The sequence below is a fragment of the Nicotiana tomentosiformis genome, chromosome 4 (genome assembly GCF_000390325.3).
Source record: "Nicotiana tomentosiformis chromosome 4, ASM39032v3, whole genome shotgun sequence".
In the NCBI taxonomy this organism is placed as follows: domain Eukaryota; kingdom Viridiplantae; phylum Streptophyta; class Magnoliopsida; order Solanales; family Solanaceae; genus Nicotiana; species Nicotiana tomentosiformis.
The window spans coordinates 133,280,846-133,290,274 of NC_090815.1; the positions used below are offsets into that span (position 1 = coordinate 133,280,846).

The 9,429-nt window shown below is 36.0% G+C and overlaps 1 long non-coding RNA gene across 1 annotated transcript; it reads left to right on the forward strand.

Moving 5' to 3' along the window:
* Positions 1-1,813: 1,813 nt before the first annotated feature.
* Positions 1,814-3,875, forward strand: LOC104112893 (uncharacterized). Its single transcript, XR_690094.3, has 6 exons — positions 1,814-1,915; positions 2,004-2,065; positions 2,147-2,205; positions 2,282-2,333; positions 2,503-2,532; positions 3,660-3,875. It is a non-coding gene; the product is annotated as an uncharacterized lncRNA (long non-coding RNA).
* Positions 3,876-9,429: the final 5,554 nt, after the last annotated feature.

Sequence of the window (9,429 nt, forward strand, 5' to 3'; positions counted from 1 at the left end):
AACACTTACCTTGCTCCGAAGGTCCCTTAATTCTCAATCACAGCTTTTTCTCTAGATTCACCTCCAAACCACTCGTATCTATTCAAACAATGACTTAATAATATCAAATATTGCTAAAGGGATCAATTATATTGTATAAATTAAATTTTCCAAATTTTTCTCCAAAAGCTAAAAATTGACCCCGGGCCCGCTTGGTCAAAACCCGAGGTTCGAACCAAAATTCATTTATCCATTCACCCTCGAGCCCGGATATATAATTGGTTTTGGAATCCGACCTCAAATTGAGGTCTAAATCCTTAATTTTCCGAAATCCTTAGTTTCTACCCTAACCCCTAATTCTACCATAAAAACTCTAGATTTTAAGTTGATAATTCATAAAATATAATGGGTAATTGAAAGCAAATGGTTTAGAATCACTTACCAACACTTTGGGAAAGAAAACAACTCTTGAAAATCGCCTCTAGTCCGATTGGTTTTTGAGAAAATGAAATAAATGGCCAATTCGCGTTTTTGGATTCTGTTAAGTGCTGGGCGACAGTGTTCATCGCGTTCGCGAAGGGTATAGGCTGCCAAGCCTTCGTGTTCGCGAGACTTTGTTCGCATTCACGTAGGCTACCCCCTGGCCTTTGTGTTCGTGAGACATTGCTCACGTTCACGATGAAGGAAAGACTGACTCCTCCCACCCCCTCCCCCCCCAGTGCCTAACACTATGCATTCGCGATGAGCTTGTCGCGTTCGCGAAGGGTAACACCCTCATCGCTTCGCGTTCGCGACCAAGCCTACGCGTTCGCGAAGAAGAAAATTCCGGCCTCATAAGTTTACTCTTCGCGTTCGCGGGAGTACCTTTGCGAACGCGAAGAAGGACATGCCAGAACACCTGCTGCAGTAAAATACCAGATTTTCCCAAGTCCAAAACATTCTGTGGCCTATCCGAAACTCATCCGAGCCCTCAGGGCTCTAAACCAAACATGCACACAAGTCTAAAAATATCATACGAACTTGCTCGTGCGATCAAATCACCAAAATAACACATAGAACTATAAATTTAGCACCAAATCAAATGAAATTCTCAAGAACACTTTAAAATTCTTATTTTCTCAACTGGATGTCTGAATCACGTCAAACCAACTCTGTTTCTCACCAAATTTCACAGATAAGTCATAAATATTATATTGGACCTATACCGAAATCCGAAACCAAAATACGGCCCCGGTATCAACAAGGCCAAACATCAACCAATTCTTAAAAATAATTAATTTTCAGACTTTTAATTTTCATCAAAAATTCATAACTCGAACTGGGGACCACCGAATTCGATTCGGGGCATACGCCCAGGTTCCATAATTCGATACGGACCCACCAGGACCGTCAAAAATGAATCCGGGTCCGTTTACTAAAAATATTGACCGAAGTCAACTAAAATCAACTTTCAAGGCAGAAATTCTTATTTTCATCAATTTTCAACATAAAAGCTTTCCGAAAACACGTCCGGACTGTGCACGTAAATCGAGGAGCGTAAGAATGAGAATTTTAAGGCTTAAGAGCTCAATATCGAGTTCAAAAATATAAGATGACCTTTTGGGTCATCACAATATACATTATAAACTATTTATGCATGGTATAGTACATTACCTTAAGTATATATATATGTTATTTATGTAGTATAAACATGTATGTTTTGAAAAATATAAAATACATATATATATATATATATATATATATGTGTGTGTATATATATATATATGTATGTATATATATATATATATGTATGTATATATATAAAGATGTATTTTATGCATGTGGTTTCAACACATTAATATACCTTGAAATATATCAGGTCAAGCGACATCTGCTGCTAGGGTTTGTTTTGTTTCAACGAAGATTGCTGTGTGCTAATGGCTTTCCGTCTCGGAGGGTGGGTTGGTTTCGGCCTAAATGTTTTATCTATCTGAGGACTTATTGAATTTTGTCTCATTTTTGTTGCTTTTTTGTGGTTCGGACAGAAAATTCGCTGCTGGTGCTTGTAAGGTTTTGCTCGGAGCACCAACACAGTCACACAGATAAGGTATTTTATTATTTTTATTGTTATGTATTATTCTTCCTTTGACAGAATTGAACGTTTCGTGTTTTGTTGATTCCGATTTAGGGGATACTGTCAGCAAGTTTCTCCCACTCGCAGTCGCAGAGGCGGTTATCCTCTTGAGGGTAAATTTTGTGAACCTACTTTGTTTAATTTTCCCTTCAAATTTCAAATTTCAGATCTCACACTCTCATGTTTCAGTTAAAGCTTTCTGTAACGGGATTATCGCAGCTATGCTTCCCTACATGTACTGGTGCGTATCTCAACCTTGGATAGATTTTGTAAAAAGATAAAAAAAAAGTGAGAATCAAAATATATGCGATTTTTTTATTACCTTTAAACTTGGAAGAATTTTTCACTGACTGTCTTTCCTACAAGGAGACTTTTCTCTTCTGAAACACTTATTCTTACTTTTTTTGCAGGGGACAATGGGAGCTGATGAAAATCAATGAGTAAGTTATACCTTCTCATTTTAAAAAAAAAAAAAAAAGGTAATAAGTACTTATTAATCACAAACCAGCAGTAAGAGGAGCTGAGATTGCTGTATGTGAAAGGAAAAAAACAGACTTGTCTACTTGAAGTAACTCTATGAGATCTGATGTGTTCTGCCCCTTTTGTCCAATCCAGATCTATACCAACTTCTCAAAAGATCAGGTTTTGTCCCTAATGTTCACAAAATTCTTGAAAAGCTTCCACAATTGAGCTGTGAAGTGCAGACTCTGGGAGAAATCCTAAATGATTTCCACAAATTCTGGATCAAGCATGCGTGTTCTTGACTGCAATCCAATCAATAAGATTTGGAGATTGATCAAATAAACCACTGTTTTTTTCCAAACGAAAACCTTTTTTTCAATTCCCAAATTTGATGTCTGAGTCTACCTGGAAATTGAACTGCGCGCCACCATGTCTGATGTATCTCCCAAAGCTTTTTCGGGAGCAAAAATATTCAAATGCGTAGTCACCGAATATCCACAAAATATAGTCAAACCTCTTTATAACAGTCTCGTTTGTTCCGAATAATTTTGAATGTTATAGCGAAGTGCTGTTATAAAGAACATATATTATAACATAACATAAAAAATTGGTTCCGAAAAAGCTTAGTTTTTATAGAGAAGTGTTGTTATATAGGGATATTGTTATAGAGATGTCTAACTGTATAACCTTCCATCTTTTTCACCGCTAGAGGTTGCTGAGAACCAAAGGAGAACCTTCTTGATGAAATGTTTACGTCTCTCCAACCATTCATACTGTTCTTCTAAATCTTAAAAAAGGTCACTAGTGTTATAAGTTTTGTTACCAACAATGAAGAAAATATATCTATGCATGTTTTCATCAATTACTTAAAGAAATGGTTGAATGGAAAATCCTAGAGAACTTAGTATATTTATCCTGGTTCTAGTGCTCCCTAATCTGATAGTTTTATGCTGGGAAACTAGTAGTTGTGCCTGCTTTTCAATGTCTGTTGAGTAGGTCTTGTTTTAATATGAACTTAGTATTTATCCTACCCGTATTGACTCTTTAATTCATTCTGATCTGTGTCTGTATTGACTCTTTAATTCATTCTGACCTTTGTCTCTAGCTCTTATATTGAGCCTCCTACTGAAGTCCGTGGAAATTGAAGAGGAGATGAAGCAGACTTGCAAATGATTAGTTCGGTGCTTTGGGATGCAGGCTTGTCTCGTACGAAAATATTTTCTTACTTGTATTTATGCGTACTTGGTTGTGGTCGTTGTGGTGACTGAGATGCTTGCTCTAATTTAAAATTATAATATACCCTACTTGTTGCATCGATAGAGATCTACTTGTAGTAGTCCCTTTTTAAGTTTAAACATTAAGTTGAACCTACCACTGAGAAACGGGCGGGCCGGGTTGGATATGGTTTAGATCGAAAACGAGTAATGAAAAAACGAATAAATTATTCGAACCAATTCATATTTAATACGGATAAAAAATAGGTTAACCGACGAATAATATGGGTAACCATAATATCCATGACTTCTTGAATATGATCACTTTCGGGAGAATTCCTAGTCTCCCAAACTTGAGGAACTTTTAATTTGAGGCTTTACAAATGTATAAGTTAAACTCATTGGTTATTCATTGGTTACCTATTGGTTATCCATTTTCTAAATGGATAATATGGTTCTTATCCATATTTGACCCGTTTTTAAAAAGTCCATTATTCAACCCAATTTTTGGTGGATAATATGGGTGGTTAACTGTTTTTTTTAACCATTTTGCCACCACTAGTTGAACCTATCTGTCACTACCCAAAATCCAACTAGTCGTGATGGCACCTAACCCAACTCGCTAGGTAAGCCAGTTAACCACTAACCAATTCCAATAAAAATTAATAAGGCAATTAAGTAAAAAAAATTATCTGAATCTTATACATTCCCCAAGAACTAGTAGTACAAATCATGAGCTTCTAAGAATAGAGTTTACAAAGCTGGTATGAAATAAATACATCATATATTTGAAAAGTACATAAACAGAGTTTTATGAATCTAAAGCTACCATGAACAAGAGACAGTTACAACCGGAACACAGGTACATCTTCAAATCCAGCTCCCATCGAACACAGCAACATCAGCAGCCAACATCTGCACTCAAGGTGCAGAAGTGTAGTATGAGTACAACCGACCCTATGTACTTAATAAGTAACAAACCTAACCTTAGGTTGAAAGTAATGACGAGCTAACAAAAAGGTCGGGTCCAGCACCAATATCCCACAATAACTCATAACAACATAGAACACGTAACAAAAGAGTATCTCGGTGAAAATTTAAATCTTTTACCGAAAAAGCCAAAATATGAGTAAGTTTGAAAACTATGATTTTTTCCCCAAAAATCCTTCCAACAAATAGTAAGATGTTTCATTTTCAGATAGCATGAGGAAAGTACTTCTATATGCCTACATGTCAAGATACAGGTAAAATCACAAATGTCCCCAAAACTGGATAGTAGAAGGAAATGCACCTCTATGCAAGTATCTCAAGTACGCATGTCAAATGCAATGCATCTCGATGATGCGCTCATCTACTCACACTCTCAGAGTACTCAGTCCAATTGGATAAAGATTTGACTTATGAGGAGGAGCCGGTAGCTATTCTAGCCTGGCAGGTCCGACAGTTGAGGTCTAAGAGTTACCCTTCAGTTCGGGTACAATTGAGAGGTCAGCCGATAGAAGCATCTACCTGGGAGTCCGAGTCGGACATGCGGAGTAAATATCCACACCTTTTTACCAGCTCAGGTACTTTTTCTAATTTCATTCATCGACGAACGTTTGTTTTAGAGGTGGAGAATGTGATGACCTAAAAGGTCATCTTTAAATTTAATAACTATTTCTGTGTTTTAAGACCTCGAAAAGTACTATTTATTATTTCTCGGCTTGCGTGCGTAGTTCGTATAATTTTTCGAAAAGTTTTTATGTGAAAAATGGATTAAAATGTGAAATAGAGCCTTAAAACTCAATTGAGTTGACTTTGGTTAATATTTTGAGCAAACAGATCCGGATCAGTATTTTGACAGTTCCGGTAGGCCCGTATCCTGATTTGGGACTTGAGCGTATGCTCAGAATTTAATTTGGAGGTCCCTAACTCAATTTATGATCATTTAACGAAAACTAGTAATTTAAAGGCTAAATATTTCTAAATTTGACCACGGAGTTGACTTTTTGTTATCGGGGTCGGAATCCGATTTCGGAAATTTGAATAGCTCTGTTATGTCATTTATGACTTGTGTGCCAAATTTGAGATCATTTCGGATTCATTTAACATGTTTCGGCACGATATTTGCAAATTGAAAAGTTTAAAACTCAAAGTTCGAATCGAGGTGTGAATTATACTTTTAGCGTTGTTTGATATGATTTGAGGTCTCGACTAAGTTCATATGATGTTTTAGAACTTATTGGTATAATTGGTTAAGATCCCGGGGGGCTCGGGTGGATTCCGGATGGTTAACGGATCAAAATTTAGACTTAAGGAAAAATCTGAAATTTTGGCCTTCTAGTGTAATCGCACCTGCGGTAAATTTTTCGTAGAAGTAAAAACTGCACCTGCGGTCAATTTTCCGCAGAAGCAGAACCACAGATGCTGTCAAATTTCCGCAGAAGCAGAAATACTGGACATAATACATAAAATCGGTTTAAGCCATTTTTACTCATTTTTGAGTTTTGAGTCTCGAATTTTGGCGATTCCAAAGCGATTTTTCACGACTTTGAATTGAGTAAGTGTTCTATAACCAAAAGTGGTTATATTTCATAAATTCATGTCTATATTCGTCATTTATTTCGGATTTAGATGGAAAATATTGGAATTTTTGTAAAACTTTCCAAAAATGAAAATTTATGATTTGAAGATCCATTTGACATCGAAATTAGATAATTTTTGTATGGTTGGACTCATATCGAAATGGGTGTTCGTATTTCATAAGTTTTTCCGAAATTCGAGATGTGGGCCCCACTGTCAATTTTTAAAGTGAATTTCGGATTTTATCCGGAAAATTAGTAAATTCATATGGAATTAATTTTTATGATTCGTATTGAGTATATCGAATTGTTTGTGAATAGATATGAAGGTTTTGGAGATAAATTTAAAAGGAAAATTGTGGTCGAGTAATTTATTGAAATTTTTAAAGCGAGGTAAGTGTCGCGGTTAACCTTGACTTGAGGAAATAGAACCCTTAAATTATTTGTTATGTGAAATGCATGTGAACGACGTATATGCGAGGTGACGAGTGTCTATACGTCGTCAAATTAATTGTTTGCATAATTATTTGAAAATCCAAAAAAAAAATTAATACACGAATTAATTGTTATGATAATTGTTTCTCTCATATTCTTTGTCAAATATTAATTCTTGAATTCCTACAATAATTGCTACATGCTGATTTGTTTTATGTGCATTAATTTCTACTTGACATTTAACATATTAAATTATAAACTGCCTATTTTCTCCCTGATTTCCATAATAAATTGTTATTTGTCATTGTTTGTTTCATAATTAAATCATAATTATTGTATGCTTATTGTCTTAAAATTTTTATATTAATTGTTGTATTTATTGGAGTGATTTCTTTTATAAGAATTGGTAAATCATAATATTGGGGGATCGGGTTGCACGCCGCAACAGACTTATTAAAAGTCCATATTGGGAGATCGGGTTACACGCCGCAACAAACTTGTTTAAAAGTCTATATATATTGGGGGATCGGGTTGCACGCTGCAATAAACTTGATTAAAATAAATATATTGAAGGAGCGGGTTGCACGCCGCAACAGAAGTGAATATGAATATATTGTAGGAGCGGGTTGCACGCTGCAACAGAAATTGATTGAAATAATAATTGGTTATGACTACTGAGTTGGCTTCAACTATTAAAATGAATTACCTGATTTATTTCTATTATTGTGGTTATTCCTATTATTGAGTACAGGTTAATGTAAGTGACCTGCCTTAGCCTCATCACTACCATGGGGTATGGTAAGTGCACATCGTTTGCAGTTCTGCAGTCCCTGTCTACCTTATTTTAGCTGTGTATTTGCTTTCAGACAGCTTTATTTTATTCAGACCTGTATTTGTATTATTTTAGAAGCTCGTGCACTTGTGACACTAATTCTGAGATGTTATTTAGACAACGCTATTTTTATGGATTAATCACTATATTTCAAACTTTACTTCCGCATTGGTTTCTTTGTTATTAATTGTCACGACCCGAAATTTCCACCTTCGGACCGTGATGGGGCCTAACATTTCACTTGCTAGGCAAGCCAATATTAGAATAATATTATCTATTTTAAAATAATTTTTAAATATATTAATAACAAGGAAACAAATACGGAAGCAATGTTTGAAATATAGTGAAATAATCCATCAAATAACGGTGTCGAAATACCATCCCAGAATTGGTGTCACAAGTGCACGAGCTTCTAGAATAAATACAAATAAAGGTCTGAATAAAGTAAAGCTGTTTGGAAATAAACGCACAGCTAAAATGAAATAGACGGGGACTTCAGAACTGCGGACGCCATGCAGTTATACCTCAAGTCTCCTCCGATTAGCTGAAATCCGAGCAAAACTATGGCACGCCGCTGGGACCAACTCCAAAATCTGCACAAGAAGTGCATAGTGTAGTATCAGTACAACCGACCCCATATACTAGTAAGTGCTGAGCCTAACCTCGACGAAGTAGTGACGAGGCTAAGGCTGGTCACTTACATTACCTGTACGCAATATTAGATACAACAACAATAATAGAAATAAATCAAGTAACTCATTTATAATAATTGAAGCCAACTCAGCAGTCATAACCAATTATTATTTCCATCAATTCAGTTGCAGCGTGCAACCCGCTCTCACAATATATTCACATTCAATTCTGTTGCAACGTGCAACCTGCTCTCACAATATAATCACATTCAATTCTGTTGCAACGTGCAACCCGCTCTCACAATATATTCATTTTAATCAAGTCTGTTGCGGCGTGCAACCCGATCCTCCAACATGGACTTTTAATAAGTCTGTTGCGGCGTGCAACCCGATCCTCCAATATTGACTTTTAATAAGTCTGTTGCGGCGTGCAACCCGATCCTCCAATATTGATTTTTAATAAGTCTGTTGCGGCGTGCAACCCGATACTCTAATATATTCATTATAATCCATCCTGTTGCGGCGTGCAACCGGCTCCTCCAACATATTTATTTAATTTTAGGGTTCTATTCCCTCAAGTCAAGGTTAACCACGACACTTACCTCGCTTTGCAAATTCCAATCAATTATTCAACCATAACTTTTCCTTTTAAATTTGCCTCCGAAAGCTTCAAATCTATTCACAAACAATTCAATATATTCAATACTAATCATAGGAATTAATTCCATATGAATTTACAAATTTTCCGGATAAAAATCTGAAATTTATTAAAATATTCGGCAGTGGGACTCACGTCTCAAATCCCAGAAAAACTTGCGAAATTCGAATACCCGTCCCGATACGAGTTCAACCATACCAAATTTGTCCAATTCCGATATCAAATGGACCTTCAAATCTTAATTTTTTATTTTGGAAAAGTTTTACAAAAATTCCAATTTCTTCCATGTAAATCCGAAATAAATGATGAATATAGATATGGATTTGTGAAATACAATCACTATATGATAAAGAACACTTTACCAGTCCGAAATCGTAAAAAACTCCTTTGAAATCACCCCTTAGCCAAGTTATAATTGAGGGTTTGTGAAAAATGAAAAAAATACCGTTTTTGGTTCTGTTTTAAGTCACAGGGGTCAGGCCTTCTTCGCGTTCGCGAAGGGCCTGTCGCGTTCGCGATGAGTAGCAGCCCATGGCTTTTGCG